Here is a 16029-nt window from a genome sequence, read left to right as displayed (position 1 = left end):
TTTGTTTAGATTTCTTATGCCCAATACAGGAAGTTCATAAAAATTAGAGGTGTTTCACTAACTCAGAAAGGTATCTGTACCCCCATGTTTACTGCAGCATTACTTACAACAGCCAAGTCATGGAAAAAACCTAAGTGTCCATCATAGGGAGGACAGATAAAGAAGTTGTGCTTATTCACACACACACAGACACTAGAATATCATTTGGCCACGAAAAAGAAGGGAATCTTGACATTTGCAACAATATGGATGGACCCTGAGGGCATCATGCTACGTAAAATAGGTCAGTTACAGAAACACAAATGCAGCATGATTCCACTGATAGGTGGAATCCAAAAAACAAACAGCAACAACAAACAAAACAAAACAAAAAATCCAAACCCATAGATACAGAGAACAAATTGGTGGTTGCCAGGAGTGGGTTATAGGCGTGTACAAAATGGGTGAAGAGGGTCAAATGGCACAAACTCCCAGTTATAAGATAAGTAAGTCATGACCTATAATGTACGGCATGGCAACTATCATTAATAAAACCGTATTGCATATCTGAAAGTTGTTGAGAGTAGATCTTAAAAGTTCTCATTGCAAGAAAAGAATGTGTAATTGCATGTGGTGACGGATGTTAACTAGACTTTTTTTCTCCTTATATACATGTATCAAATCATTATTTTGTATACCTGAAACTAATATGATGTTGTATGTCAATCATACCTCAACAAAAATAAATTAGAACTGTTTTCATTAAGACCTAGAGTTCCAGGCCCTCTGCCTACCTCCTCCCCAGGGGCTTTCTACTCTGCATTCCTTGGCTCTGCCATGTTGTCTGTGTTAATGATTTCCAAGTTCACCATCTACTGCCTCGCACAGTTTGCTGTTTCCTACAGGTGAGGCTTCCTAGTTCTTCAAGAACTTAAAGGAAGTCTGGGGCAGGATCTCCTTCTCAGGTATAGCCCCTCAAACAGCTCCTAGCACAGTGCTGGGCACGTAACTAGAGTCTTACTAAGTATGTCAGAAAGCAACCTGACTCGAGTTTCCTAAAGCTCAAAGTCCCAGGGAAGCTGCTCAGGGTAAAGGAGTGAGGTGGGGGAGATGAAAAGAAAACTTAACTTCACCGGGCATCTGCCACCTAGAGATGACATGAAGCGGAATGTTGCAGGGCATCCACAGAGGACATCCTCACATATACAAAGCCCTTTGAAGGCTGATCTTTAACCTGCTGAGAACCTGAGCCAGGAAGGAGCAATTGTCTCCTTGAACCTCATGGGGTGAGATCCATCACAAGAGAGGGAGGACCCTCCAGTTCTTGTATCCAACCAAATATCTCCTGGACTCCTACCCCATTTTCTTCCCCATGAAGACCCCTCTGAGATGGGAGACAGAACCAGGATCTTCAGAAGAGGCCAGACCCAGGCAACTCCCTAAATCTGTGGTTTGAAATTTGGGCCATATTCAGGCTTCCTGGGGAGCTTGCCCACCAGGTGGGTTTCCAGGCCCCACCCCCTCTGAAGATCCTGAGACATGGGGCTGTGAGGGACCAGGAGGGCCCTGGCCAGTCCAGCTGCCCCTATTCCTGATCACCTTCCAAGTTACCGAGGCCTCTGGCTGCGGGCTGTTCTTTCTTCCTCTGAGAACCATTCATTTTCGTTCACATCCTTTCTCAGCTCAGTGACAAAATGCCCAGGGTCCCCTTGGCTGGTGATTCCAGGGTGGGGTGGGAGCTAGGGGAGGCCCTAAAGGCCACTGCCGAGCATCAGTCCGTCAGAGAGGGCAACAGGACTCCAGACAGAACTGGGCACAGTGCATGAGGAGGGCTGGGGAGCACCTGAGGAAGGAGCAGCAGACATTCTGCATCATTCCAGAAGGCAGAATTGGACTTAGCATTTGAATCATAAAGAAGGATATTTTAGCTCACCAAAAGAAACGTTTTCTAGTAGCTAGGGCTATCCAACAAAGGCCTGGGATGCCCTTGGGGAAGTGAGTTTCCCTTCCTTCGAGACATCTAAGCAGTCACTTGTGACAAGTACATTGGTGGAAAGCCATGCGTCAGGGAGAAATCTGTAGAGAAAATGTTAGAGGTGAGAGAAAGTGAGAACACTAAGGGTTCTTTTCAGTCTGCAATTCCATGACATCTGACCAGGAAAGGCAGCCTACAGACTAGAGAGGGAAGCCAAGAGATGGAGGGGGCCTCTCAGAGGACAGGGGAGGTGCTAGAGGCCGGTGCAGGCAAGCCTGGGGAGCCGGAGCTCACACAGGACTTTAGAGACACACAGCATCTCCATCCCAGGAAAGTCCAGAGCGGCAGGCATCAGGGCTGAAATGAAGCAATGTAGGAGACAAAGGTGGATGGAGCTTCCTGAACTTTCCAGCTGAGGTGGACCAGGGGCTCAAGCCCAGAGGTCAGAAAGTTAAGTGAACAGAAAGCAGGAGAAAGTCAGTTCTGGAATAAGGCTGGACTGTTCTCTAACCTCTGCAGAACTCTATGGCAACGTGGAGACCTGGGTCCCCATGTGGTTGGCTGTGAGGAGCAGGACCCCCCCGTGTGCCAGATGACCTCCCATCACACTGAACAGGGGCCGAGAGCAGCAGCAGGGTGAGCAGGCACACCTCACAAAACTGCTCTTTATTTTTTTTTTAAGATTTTATTTATTTACTCATAAGACACACACACACACACACACACACACACACAGAGAGAGGCAGAGACACAGGCAGAGGGAAAGGAAGGCTCCCTGTGGGGAGCCTGGTGCAGTACTCGATCCCAGGACCCTGGGATCATGACCTGGGCCGAAGGCAGACCCTCAACCACTGAGCCACCCAGGCGCCCCACAAAACTGCTCTTTAAAAGGCCCCAAAGATGTACAACGAAGCTTATTACATTACTGTTCTCCCTGCTTTTCTTCCACATTTCCTCTTCAAGTAGAACCCCATCCTATCTGATCTGTGGTTTTTCCAAGCAAGGCCTAGGGCCCAGCGCCAACCCTAAATTGTGATTAAGTGCATATATTGTTGAAAGAGCAAGACGGGATAAAAGCAGGGCTCCATTCTCTCACGGCTGGCAGACTGTCAGCACAGTGCATCAAGCCTTCCTCCCAAGTGGCCATGAGAGCCCCCCAGGTCCCCCATGACCAGAATTTTAATGAGCACACACATGCAATTCTGGTCACAAATGGGTTTTTACATGTTGAATTCACCCCTCAGATCCAGTGATCCATGTGAGAGCAAACTCCCCACATGTGAAATGTGGCTGCCCTCCTGGTAAACGGAACTGGCCAGAGGGAAAGCTCCAAGGTCAGGAAAAATCCCTGCCCCAGAGGCCAGCGGGAAACAGGGCAGGAGAAAGCAGAGGAGAGCAAAGAGTTGGAAGAGGATGGCCAGGGCTGGCCCACCTTCTAGGGCAAGTGATACTAAATGGTCACCCAGTCCTAGCAGCTCACAAAGCCCCTGCATGTCCTTAATGTCATCTGAACCATACCATGGCCACTTGATACAGGCTGGACAGATACTGTTGACATTCTCATTTACAGATGGGGAAACAGAGGTGAGGTGCAGGGGCAAGGCAGCTCGCCCGGGGACACACAGCTGCTAAATGATGCAAGAAGGGGCTCAAAGCCAGGTCTCTTGTCTCTGAAGCCAGAGCTCTTTCTAGAATGCGTCGTAGCCTCTCATTCTCTACGCCGGGGGAGGCATATTTTTTCTGCACAGTGCCAGATAGTAAGTATTTTAGGCCTCGCAGGCCACCAGGTCTCTATTGCTAGGATTCTGCTCTGGGCTCATGAAAGCAGCCATGCAACAGGGTCATTCCCTTCCTCCTACCCACAGAGTAGACCTGCAGTGGGTGCCTGGGACCCTGGAGAGTACTGAATCCTGTAGAAACTTGTTTTTTTTCCTATACAGACACACTGTGATGCAGTTTAACTTGTACACTGGGCATAGTAAGAGATTACCAATAATAACTAACCACGATTAACTGTAAGAATATGTTGTAATAAAAGTGGTGTGAACGTGGTCTCCCTCTCTCAAAATTCCTTCCCTGGCTGAACTCACCCCTCTGAAGATGATGGGAGATGACAAATGCCTGCGCCATGACCACGTGAAGAGAATGACGCAGGCTCTGGGACGCAGCCTTAAGCTACTCTTCACCTCTTGACTATTGGTCAGAAAGAGAATCCCCTGTTCTGGAGGTGGCCTGACCTCCTGAAACTGGAACCTTGGACAATGAGCCGCAGATAAGGGGACGCAGAGGCTCACAGCCCGCTATGGAAAACTGCGTAAGCAAATGGGAATGCCCTTGTCAACTTTATTTATGGCCACAGACCTTTGAACTTCATAAAACCTTCCTGTGTAGTCAAATATTATCCTTGTTTGATTTCTTTCCCATCTTTATTTTTTTTATTTATTTTTTCTTTCCCATCTTTAAAAAGTATAAGATTCTTATACTTTGTTAGCTCCAGGTCCTCACAAAACTACTCCTCAGGGGCCAAAGCCTGTATGTGGTTGGCCACCTGCTGCCTCATGCTGTCTTGTGCTTTCAATCAAGGGACTGCAGGCAACTGTCTGCTCTGTGGCCTGGAATAGGAGTGGAGCTAATTGTTGCAGGGGTGGCCAGCTGCTGGTCACAGGGTGATCACAGCACACTCCAATCACTAGGTAAGCAGCTCAAGGACTCTGAGGATTGGGAAACTAGTGCCCTTTATCCATCGAGCTGGAAGGGGTGAGAAGGAGCATATCCTGTGCCAGTACGGGTAGACAGGGCCAGCTTTCTCTGCCCCTACAATGCAGGGTGGCTGGGCCAAGCTCAATGTTCCTCTGAGTGGAGAAGGAAGGCCTGGGCCGGGGTTCCCTGAAGGTGGGGACAGATGGCTGCACCAGTTCTACAACCTCAGGCATCGTGCCTTCAGCTCCTTGCCTGGCTGAGAGTGAGCAGGAGCAGAGATGGAGAGAGGGGAAGGGCTGGGTGAAGGAGGGGCTAGCAAGCTCACCGTCCTTCCTGAGTGAGCATGAAACCAAGAGGGCCTCAGTGATGGGTCACAGGAATGGTTGCCCAAGGTAGTTCTAAGATTGGCCTGTGGTTTCATCAATGCTGTAACATTCCTCCTAGAACTGATTTCTCTCTGGCTTCTTAGTGGGTAACCAGTAACTCATAGGGTACCTTTCTACAAAGGAGAAAAGGGCTCTCTTCCTCAAGACACTTTACTGCCATCTGTTGGATGACTGTCAGAATAAATACACAAACCTACAACCTCTATGATGTGGAGTGTCTCCTTACACAGTCTCCGTTGTGCAGTGCACAACCTGCATATCTGAACCCAGTAACACTACCTTTCAGAGAGTGGCTGCCTTTCCCTGAAGGTCAGTGAGAGCTCAAAGAAGCCAAAGTGGTTTGAGTATTGATCTGAATAGTATACAATAAGGGAATCAGACCAGAGATTAAGCTGATCACAAGGTACCTTCCAGAGCCATACAGAACTGAGTTGGGGTACTGCACGGATGGCATTGGTTTTAGCCTAAAGACAGGTGGCTACCTGAAGGCCCCAAGCAGAGTGTTATCTGTGCCCCCACTTGCCCTGCCCAGGGGATCCAGCAGCCCCACCTAGGCCCCCTCTTCCCTCTGCAGCCTGCAAGGCAGAGGCACAGGAACCGTGTCCCCTTGTGGGCCAGCCGGAAGCTGCCTGTGTGGGCTTCCAGAAAAGGCAGGCACTGGCAGGCCCGAGCTGCTGCCTGCACGGGGTGCGCCAGCCGCCCCCACAGCCTCGCCTGCGCTCTGTCTGGAACAGTCAGCACACGGCAGCGACAGGACACATCTGAGAGTGAGCCACCCTGGGCGGCGGGGGGAGGATGGGGGGGAAGCACAGCCACGAGTGGGCCGATCCCCCAGATCTCGGTGCTGAGCCAGGCAGGGCTGCCCGTCACGTTCCCGATGACACAAGTCAAGCAAATGCCCAGAAACGAAGCCTCGGCCCTGCTTGCCAAGGAAGGACCATCCCACACCCAACGTGATCTGAGCCTCCCAGCAGCTCACGTGGCCCAGGCTTTTTCAGGAAGCAGGGAATCATGAATGAAGAGCTGCTGAACTGACGCACGGTGTTTCTTTCCCTGCCCTGGCACGCTCTCAGGTCCCGCGTGCTTAGAACAGGGCTTCATGCACCCCAGGAAGCCGATGGGGTGGCAGGGGGCCGGCCCACGTGCACCTGCGTCCTCTGCGGCTCCCTGGCACCCATCACTCCAGCTCAGCCAGAGCCAGACGCTGCCCAAAGGAGACCTCACCTGCACGGCAGCGAGGACACGAACGGAGTGGGAGACACCTGCTCAAGCTGCCCTGGGGGGTGGGGGAGCAGAATGTTCCCCCCCAGCCACGGAGGGCCCCTGACTCCTCCCACCTGCACAGGTGCACTGAGGAGCATCTGCAGACTCTCGCGGGGAGCCGGTCCCAGCCAGGGAGCAATGAACATCCTCCCAGGTCCAGACACTCGAGACGGCCTCCCCTCCTTGCTGCCCCCCCAGGGTTTCCTCTTCCTTCCCTCTGGTCAGGGGTCCAAACCTCTCACCACATTCACCTGATCCTTCACCTAGGACTGGAGCTTCCCTGCTTTCTCGAGAATGCCCTCAACCTTGCTGACCCTACAGATGCTCGCACTTATCAGAGTAGTAAGAGCCTCTGATGCTTGCCGAGGGCTGACTCTGCGCGGGTCGCATCTTTCTCCTATAATCCTCACCCGGGCAGACTCTGTTACTACCCCGGTCACCACTTGTTGAGCAAGCAGTGGAGGCAAGAGGTTAGGAAACCTAATCAAGTTCCCACAGTTAGAGAGGGTGAAGCCTAGATTTGGACTGGTCAGGGCAGGGAGATTCTCCATCAGTTCTCTCTCTGTCATCTCTCCCACCCTGCCAGGTCTAGTTAAAGCCCACCTGGCAAGCCCAGGTACTCCACTCCAGAACTCTCGGGCCATGTACCACTTAGGTGGCATCTAACATGTGCTCAAGCAAAGGCCATGGGGTGAACTCAACTGAGCCTGGTTACACAGACGCATTAAAGCATCGCTCAGGCATTAACAGTCACTCCTGGGTGGTAATCAAGGAAAACCACTCTGGCCCTTGTTTCACCACCAAATCATAGACAGCTAGTACACTTTCCTAGGACACAGTGATGTAAGCCTGATGTTATCAGGTGCTGAAAGAATCTGGAGCACGGAGGCCTTCACACCTTTCAGGTCATCGTGCTCGTGCCCTCATCCAGTTCATGGCCAAGCTCTACAGAGCCATTTCTACCTGTCCCTCAGACACTCATTTTCCTTGGCTCCCATTCCTGCTGCTCTACAGCAAACCCTTCCCTTCCACCTGCACACCCCAGCAATCTTGACCCCATTTCTTCCCTTTCCACCTCAGACTTCACTCCACTGCTGGGAAGCCAGCACTTCTCATCCCCTGCTGCAGGAACCAGAACACCACACAGCCTTTCTGCAGGGTAGGTGAGCAATACCTGTCAGAAGGCTGAACATTCTACAAACCCTCTGAACTAACAATTCAGTCCCTGTGCCTAACAGTTCATTAATACTAGGAAATCATTGTGTTCATAGATGACCTATGAAAGTGTCTATCACAGCATCATTAATAACGAAAAATTGAGAACAATCTAAAAATAGCCAAAATGGGCAATCATACAGCTGAATTATGATATTTACCCATGCGGCCACTTAAAATAATGGTTTAGAAGATTGTTTGATATTATAATATAATAATAAGTGAAAAAGCCTTAAAAAGCCTGGTTAAAAGTTGACTGTAATACAATACCACTTTCAGTACGTAGTGTTTAATACATTCATGTATAAAAAAGAAAAGGAAGGAAATTCACCAAAATGTTAACAGCAGTGTCTCCAAGGTGCTCCTACACAGTGATTAATTTCAAGGCTCTGGGTTTACTCTTAGTTCCATCACTTCTATGCAAATTACTTGCCTTCTCCGTGCCTCTGTTAGCTTCACCTGTAAAATGGGTATAATAATAATAATAGTAATAATAATGTGGTGGTACTGTGAAGGTTAGAGAGATGATAAAATGGGTATAATAATAATAATAGTAATACTGTTGTTGTGGTACTGTGAAGGTTAGAGAGATTAGATGATAGATAGATAGATAGATGATAGATACTGATTAGAACGATGCCTGACGTTGAGTAAGTGACCAATAAAAACTAGCTGTTATCATTTTAAGGTAATGGGATTATGGAAGATTTTATTCTTCTTCTTGCTTTTTTGTACTTTTGACAATTTTTACAACAGCCATATCTTTTCCCCTGTAATTGAAAACCAAAGATTGAAATCACCTAAAGCCAACACTTGAATAAGTCATGCCCCCTGTAGTCCAGAAGGAGTCGTCGAGAACCATCAATCTGTACAACCTAAGGAAAATCCATGCACGTGACCCTGGAGCTGGCTTTGGTACCAGAAACCTTGAGCTTGCTGGTTAGGGCAGCTAGGCAGCTAGAGGGAGGGTTGGGGACTGGACAAAGGAAGAGAAAAGACAGAGGCAGGGACCCACCGGTAGACATCCAGCCCCAGGGAGGTGGGAACCCCTTCTCGGAGACCCTTGCGCCACCCTGGCCAACACTTGGAGCTCAGGGGAAGGGTCCAGCAGGAAACCACTAGTGGCTGGAATGGACCCCCACAGCTGGAGCATTGCCAAGGCAATGTCTGTATTACACATTCCAATTCTCATGCATACAGAATGCAGCTCTAAGAAAGTGCTTCCACAAATGGGGGGTGGGAAGGTTATTATAAACACCCATTTGAAAATTTCATTCTGTTTGGAAGCCTAGCAAACTCCTCAACTATGAAGTCTCTATTGGGCATCACCTCCTCTATGAAGCCCTCCTGATTCCTCCTTCCTCTATGTTTCCATTAGTCTGGTCATTCCCTATTTAAAACATTCTATCTTTTGTACTTAATTACTTACTGGCTTGACCCTCCCTTTTAGTCTCTAAGTTCCTAAGGAGAAAGGCCTATATCTATTTACCCCGAGCAAAGGATCTGGTACATAAAAGATTTCCAACAAGTGCCCATTGAGACACTGGATGACACTGGAAGAGCACAAGGTGGCATGTGGAGCCCAGGGCACTAGCTCTACCCACACTGTGTGACCTTAACTTCCTGGCTTAACTTCCTGGCTTAACTTCCTGAGGCTTCTGTTTTTTCTTCTATAAAAGGGAGGAAGGTTGATAAGGTCACTTCTGGTCCTGAAATTCTCTGATACTTCTCGCTGGGGCCTCATTGGAAACAGTTCTCTTCTTCCCACTCTTTCCGGAGATGATTTTCTGCAACGTTAGGTGGGAGCAGATGGGGTGGGCGGGGAGCTGCTGGGAAGTTCAGAGAAGGAGAGCGCTGCAGGACGGGCCCAGCTCCTCCCAACCCTGAAGCCCTCATGGCTCTGAGAGTTCTCCCTGCAGCCTTCAACTGAAATCAAGGTCTTGAGCCTATTCCCAGTTGTTTAGAAGAGACTTCTGGATTCCAGAGGGGACCCTGGCCCTGAGTGGCTCCAACATCCTACCTGACTCTGAAAGGCCAGAATGTTGAGTGTATGCATCTCAGAGACAGAATAAGCCTGAATGTGGGGGAAGAAGAGGGGAAAACATCAAGATTGTAACCACCACCACTACCACCACCGTACTGGTGTCGTTTACAGGGTGCTTACTCTATGTCCAGCATTGTACCAAGCCTTGATGTTCATTCCCTCCAATTAATCAGCTCAACCACTTTGTGAAGTGGGAATTAACATTATCCCCACTTTACAGATGAAGAGATAGTGGCACAGAGCTTACCCAACCAGTAGAGAGGCAGAGCCAGATGTTGACCACAGAGAAGGAGGAGGGTCCAGGGACCGAGTTCACAGTGGGGAGATGGACACTATGCAGAATAATGGTAAGTCTGAGAGGGGGTGAAATGAGAAGGAAGTATCCACAGGGGAAGGGAGGACACCAAAAGCCAATTTCCTCTGCCCCATAGATGAGGGCTAGCCCCAGACCCATCCTTCTCTCTTTGGTTATTACACTCTATTAATTCTTTGGTTATTACGCTCTATTAATTGTAAAAAGACCACCAGAGAAAAACCAGTGCACCCATTTTATGGAGGAAGAAGCTGAGGATGGGAGTGGAATGGCCATCTGCCCCAGGTCTCATTACTATTGGTGGCAAAGCCAGAGCAAGAACTCAAGATATAAAGTCTCATGTGCTTTCTGACCCAGAGAATTATATTGTAAAGTCAAAGATTTGATTACTCCGTGGTATCATCCTATAGAACCTGGGAGTAAGTCAGGGCTGCTGGTTTTCTTGGCAGGGCCTTCATGATGGGTGCTTTCTTTGTCACTCAGCCAGGCTGCTTTCATGCTGTGTTTGCTTTGGCACCAGGCAGTTCTCGGGCAGGCCTGTCATCATCCACCACAGGTCAGCGAGATTTGCACATGCCCCTAAGATGTTAATCATGATCCCTTCTGGTCCAGCCCCTTCTTCAAAGGCACCGTGGGCACCGTGCCCAGCACAGTCTTGCCGAGAATGGGTGCACATCTGGAGCTCTGTGGTATAATCACCATGCAGCACAGTGTGGGCTGTAATGAAATTATAACCTAGTTGCCTGATGAAATCACTGAGAGTGGAAACAGTGATTATGCTGGACAAACACGATCCCATTTCTACCTGTTTATTGGCCCCTGGGCCACTTTCAGCCCCAGCATTAGGTGTCCCATTTGCTACAGAAAGAAGAAGAAGAAGAAGAAAGAAGAAGAAGAAGAAGAAGAAGAAGAAGAAGAAGAAGAAGAAGAAGAAGAAGAAGAAGAAGAAGAAGAAGAAAGACAGACAGATGGGTGGGAGCAGGGAAGAGGGAGAAAATGCCAGCCAGGGAGTCTGGACGAAAAGCTCATCCATCCCCCCAACCACCTGCAGGCTGCCGGCCCACCTGCCCATGCCAGTGCTACTTGAACAACCAGCGCCTCTGTCTCTCTGGGGCCTAGCACAACACCGGCTGCAGCTGCATTTACTACTGACCCACCAAAGCAGGTAAATGCTCCCTTGGGGAGAGGGGTGTCCCGGAGAAGTCTAGGGAACAGGCCGAGCCGGGAGGAGACAACAGGCAGGCCCCACTCCAGACCCAGCCCTTCCGAATGCGAGGGCCTCCTCTGCTGCCGGCAAGGCTCGGGTCTGAAACATCGATGAGCTGTTGTGCCTGCTTCCCGAAGCCCCAGGGTGCGAACAGCCCCCAGGCCAGCTGGAACTCAGCTCTTGGCTTCCGAGGCCTGTCGTGTTGCCAAGTTGGCGGAACTTTCCCAAAGCGATGTGGTGTGGGCTCAGTACTAATTTAAGCCACGTGATCAGCTCAGTGCTTTTGAAAGTGGGAGGGTCTGTAGGTGGGTGCTGGGATGAGGACAATTACTTGGCCAAAAAGCAGGAAATGATGTCATAGTAGCAGTGAGAAAACCAGGCAGGGTCTGTCTTAAGGGTGGCCCACTCCAGCCTGAGATGTGTCCTGAGCCGCCCTGGAGCCAGAGGGATGCGCAGCCCTGCACTCTCAGCCCGTGCAACTCTGCACCATACTGGGTGCTGGGCCTCAGGAACATCACACCAGGAGTAACAACAAGGTTTGGGGAGTGAATTCAGAGACTGGGAGACCTGGAGCCAGGGAAGGGAGACGAGGAGACAGTTAGCTCGCAGGATACCAGAGAAAGCCAGCGTTGCAAGGGACCTCAGAGAACATCTAGTCCAACCTTCTAAGACAAGGAAGTAGCCCAGAGGGGACGAATGACCTGCCTGAGTCACACAGTTACTGCAGGGCAAGACTGGAAGCCAGTTATCTGCCCCCCTAACCGCTACCCCTGGTAGAGCTCTTTCCACCCATCTCTGCTGCTGGTCCCCATAACTGTGTGTGTCTACTCATGACCCCCTGCCCCACCCCACCCATACTCATATGAGCCTGTTTGTTACTAATCTCATGCAAGCCCTTAGTCCTAGTGGCCAGGTTGGCAGGTATGAGTGCAGTCACCAGGTGAGGAGAACCCAGAGAAAACTGAGCTTGGCTGGAGAGCCCAGAGAGACACATATTCAGCAGTTAGTGCCCAAAGAGGCCAACAGCAGTCCCTGAGATATGGAGGTCTCAGCTGTTTATACATCTTAAAACCACTGAGGGCCACCACCCACCCCATTAGCCACAGTGGCTCCTTCTGGCTATGAATTGGCCGGATCATGTCTGAATCTCAAGAAGCAGGCTTAAACGCTCCTCCTCCCTGCCCATGAGATTCCTTACACACCCCTGAGTGCAGCTTGGGCGGCGGGGGGTGGGGGGACCCCTGAGAATCCACTTCCGTGGATGGCACAGATTTCAATTTCTCCAAGTTTGAAGGGGGAGAACCCAGGGCAAGGGAGCAAGGAGTGCATTCCAGAGAAGCTGGGGCTCTACCCCCACCCCCGTGGGGTTTGGGTAGCATGGGGGAAACGGAACCCTGAAGCCTAGGATGAAAGAGAGCATGCAAGGGGAAAGGTGCTGGCTCTGCCGTTTCCTCTCACCCCGAAATATGTTTAATTGACCGTCTTTTCTCTAACCAGCTTGACACAGAAGTCTGGGAGCAAGGATAACACTTCCAGGCAGCAGTCAGGCAGGACTCTAGGGCTCTTGGGTCCTTGTGGGGCTTGATGGGACAGGACATGAGCCCCTAGAAACTTCTGTCAGCAGTCTGGCTTCCACTCCACAATCGGGGAGCAGGTGGGGAGAGAATGTCTCATCCTCAGACCCATTTCCTATGGGTCCCTTGAAACTTCCTCATGGTTTATGAGTGCTGGAGAGAACAGCTTTCAGAGCCACCGTCTGCCAGACACTGGAGCCAACACAATCTGAGCAAACACGTTGAGAAATGGGAGCTGCTAGTCCGGGACTGAGAAACAGAGAGAGAGGCGGGAGATGGTCATGCTCACCTGGACCTTTGTTCTAGGTGGAAAGTGGGGATAATAGACCTTACCTCCTGGGGCTCTGTGGATTTGTACAGTGTATGCATCTGAAGACACAAGACTGTAGAAGTATTCTGTCCAAAGGTCATGGAGCCTGAAGGTAGTATTGTGGGAATTGAACCTAGGACTCTTATGCCTTGAGACATGGAGCTTTGAATCATGTGATGCCCTCCACTCTCTTCAAGGGTAGCTTGTACTGTGGCAGTCTGTGTCCTCACTGGACTGCAAGCAATTGGAGTGCCAGGACCATATCCTGACCCCAGACCCAGCATTTAAGAGCAGCTCGGGGAGTGAAGGGGCATGACCCATGACATTTGCTCATGGCAATGCTTCAATTCAAGGCCTGGGAGACGTGCTGAGATTCTGGCCAGCAGCCCTCAGTGTACAGATGTCAATACAGCTACTGTGCCCCTCTGGGTTCTGGGTTGTCAAGAGGGGAAGCCATTCTAGATGGAAATCCTCTAGGAAGAGAGTCAGACATGCATGGCAATGGGGGAATGCCAAGGGGCAGATGGCAGGATGGAAAATTCACTACAATTCTGGAGCAATTCGATAGCTAAGACTGTATTCCCAGGGATAGTCAATGCAGACATGCTGAAAAAGCGGCTGCCAGCCTGCCGCAGGCCCCAGAAGGTGCCAGGACCCCTGACACCCACTCTAAGAGAGAAACGAGCATACAGATGGCTGCTAACTCCCTCAGGGCACATGTATGTCTGAGATTATTAATCAGGAGGTGTGATGTCTCCTGGACCATTCCACTAAGATGTAGAGGGGAGCCAGTCAAGACTGGAACACCCACTCCTGCTGAATCACGTGGGAATGAGTCAGGAAAATCCAGGTTGTTTCTCCAGAAGCCTTGAAGCACTGGGCAAGAACTGAGGACTTGGGGTATTTTCATCTTATCTTCCAGGGGAATCAGAGCCCTTTGACTGCAAAGTCAGTGTGGTGTATTGTCACTGGGATATTGGATTAATCAATCACAGGGTGGTTTAAAAGAAGCAGGATGTCAAAGGAACCTGAATATCCAAACAATCTTAAAACAAAGTTGGAAGTCTTACACATCATGATTTCTGAACTTCCTACAAAGCTACAATAATCAAAACAGTTCAGTGTTGACTTAAGAACAGACATTTGGGTCAGTGAATGGGATAGAGAACCCAGGAAAAACCCCTTATGTATATGGTCAAATGATATTTGACAAGGGTGCCAAAACCATTCAATGAGGGAAGGGACAGTCTTTACAACAAATAATGTAGGAAAACTGGATCTCCACGTGCAAAAAAAAGAAAAATGAAATTGGACCCTTATTTTACATCCCATATAAAAATTAACTCAAAATGGATCAATGGCCCAAATGTAAGAAAAAAACAGGGGGCAAAATCTTCATGACATTGGGTTTGGCTATAATTTTTTGGATGTGACACCAAAAGCACAGGCAACAAAAGAAAAAATAATAAGTTGGACTTCATAAAAATTAAAAACTTGAGTGTGTCAACACAACTCTTTTCAACAGAGTGAAAAGGCATCCCACGGGATGGGAGAAAATATTTATAAATCAATCACATCAGCTAAGAGGTAATATCCACAAAGACATTCTAGATGGATCCCTAGAACTCAACAACGAAGGCAAACAAACCAACTTTGAAATGGGCAAAGGACTTGAACGGGGACATTTCTCCAAAGAAAATGTACAAATGACCCATAAGCACAAGAAGAGATGATTATTAAAAAAAAACAAACAAACAGAAAATAAAGCATTGATGAGTATGTAGAGCAACTGGAACCCTCATGCACTGTGAGTGGGGATGTGGAATGATGCAGCCGCTGCAGAAAACAGTATTTTCATGGCTGGGTCTGCACCCAAAAGAAATGAAGGCAGGAATTTGAACATCTATTTGTACACCAACAGTCACAGCTACGTTATTTACGATGGTCAAAAAGTAGAAACAACCCCAGTGTCCATCAACAGCTGATGGATAAGTGAAACAGGTCTATGCACATAATGGAATGATTCAGCCCTACAAAGAAATGAAGTTCCCATACATGCTGTGACATGGATGGACCTTGAAAACATTATGCTAAAGTAAGATAAGCCAGTCATAAAAGACCAAATATCCTCTAAGTCCGCTTACATAAGATCCCTAAGTGGTCGAATTTACAGAGACAGAGGGAGAACAGAGATTTCCCGGGGCTGGAGGAAATGGGAATGGGGAGTCATTATTTTATGGGGACAGAGTTTCAGTTGGGGAAGATGAAGAAGTTCTGGAGATGGGTGGTGGTAATGGTCACACAACAGTGTGAATCTACCTAATGCCACTGAACGATACACTTAAAAATAGTTCAGATAGTGAATTCTATGTATGTTTTATGGCAATAATAATGATTTCTTAAAAAGAAGTAGGATGATGGAGTCGGGGAGGATTCTGCACTCTGTTCTGAGGGGCGCCCATCTGGAACTCGGGGTTCCTGTTCGGGAGGTACATTCTTGGGGAGCACTGGCACATCAGAGCTGCTCAGGGAGGCAGGCTGGACGTGTGTCCCCAGAGGGGAGGCCCAGAGCAGCCTATCTTCACACGGCTGAGGGGCAGACAGGGTATTTGTCAGCAGGGGACTGCAACAGACCAGCAGAAGTCCCAGGGAGACTGTCTGGGGTTTAATTTCTGGCAGATTTTTCTGACAACCAGTGCCACTTAGCACTGGAATGGCTGAGCTGGGTGGTTGGGAACTGTCCACCACTCAAGAAAGGCTGGATTCAAACCAAGGCTGGAGAAGCAGCCAGCGGGGATGTGTGAAAGGGACCCCTGTGACCGTAGGAGACTGGTCCTCCTGACCTCCATGAGCCCTCACTGTGTGATCCCTCAGGGGCCAGGCTGGTTGCCCTGCCCATGGGGGGACAGACAGGAAGTTTACTTTGAGGATTAGGAACCCCACATTCTAGTCCCAGCTCCTCTGTGGTCAGCTGTTTGATATTAGATGAATCAGCACCTCCTTGAGCGTTAACTCATCGGTGTAATAGCACCTGCCCGCCTTCCTTCGCCTTCCCTCCCCCGC

At 49.4% G+C, this 16029-nt stretch overlaps 1 protein-coding gene across 1 annotated transcript in view; it reads right to left on the bottom strand.

Moving 5' to 3' along the window:
- Positions 1-16029, bottom strand: part of LOXHD1 (lipoxygenase homology domains 1) — a 164599-nt gene that overhangs the window by 129770 nt on the left and 18800 nt on the right. The window lies entirely within an intron of this gene.

This window comes from Canis lupus, chromosome 7 (assembly GCF_011100685.1).
Source record: "Canis lupus familiaris isolate Mischka breed German Shepherd chromosome 7, alternate assembly UU_Cfam_GSD_1.0, whole genome shotgun sequence".
Lineage (NCBI taxonomy): Eukaryota > Metazoa > Chordata > Mammalia > Carnivora > Canidae > Canis > Canis lupus.
This window is presented reverse-complemented; position numbering and strand designations above follow the sequence as displayed.